The following is a 569-nucleotide window of genomic DNA, read 5'->3' as shown; positions in this document are numbered from 1 at the left end:
TACACATAAATTATATTATTTTTGCTTCCTTCTCACCAAATTTCAGGCATGTCTTATTTTGGATGGGGTATAGCTTTTATCTATTATTTCATCCTATAAAAACATGTGAAGACAACGTTCATTCTGTGCCAGAGGATGACCAACAAACTTGTTTATAAACTGCCCCAGGCCTTGCTTCTTTTCCTCAATAAAGTTGTCATCAACTATTCCATCATCTCCTCTAAAAGGAAGTTGACACAAAAATGCTTTCCCTGGGAGTGGGGAAACTACAACCTTCCTCTCTCTTTCTAATTCACTTCGTAGCCATTCAAAGTCACTGTATCTTCTAATAGTAGATTCCTTCAGCTTGAATAAGGGAAGATTTGTCTTGACTCTGATTTCTTAGGTAGTGAAGCGGGCCCTGCTGACCCCCTGCTGGGAGTTGCTGACATCAATCTCCAGAAAGTTGCTGGGAGGCCATAGGCATCATTCAGGTTTTGCCTCTTGGTGATCAGCCGTCGGATGTCGGCCACCATTTCGCCATTTCTCTGTTGCAGCCTTCACCTCCACAGGCTCCCTCTGTTCCCTCC

At 43.2% G+C, this 569-nt stretch overlaps 1 pseudogene; it reads right to left on the bottom strand.

Annotated features, from left to right (window-relative positions):
* Positions 1–42: 42 nt before the first annotated feature.
* Positions 43–515, bottom strand: LOC102814208 (annotated as a pseudogene).
* Between the last annotated feature and the right edge of the window lie 54 nt (positions 516–569).

This window comes from Chrysochloris asiatica, unplaced genomic scaffold (genome assembly GCF_000296735.1).
Source record: "Chrysochloris asiatica unplaced genomic scaffold, ChrAsi1.0 scaffold00058, whole genome shotgun sequence".
NCBI classification, from domain to species: domain Eukaryota; kingdom Metazoa; phylum Chordata; class Mammalia; order Afrosoricida; family Chrysochloridae; genus Chrysochloris; species Chrysochloris asiatica.
Note: the sequence above shows the minus strand (reverse complement) of the source record. Positions and strands in the feature narration are given on the sequence as shown.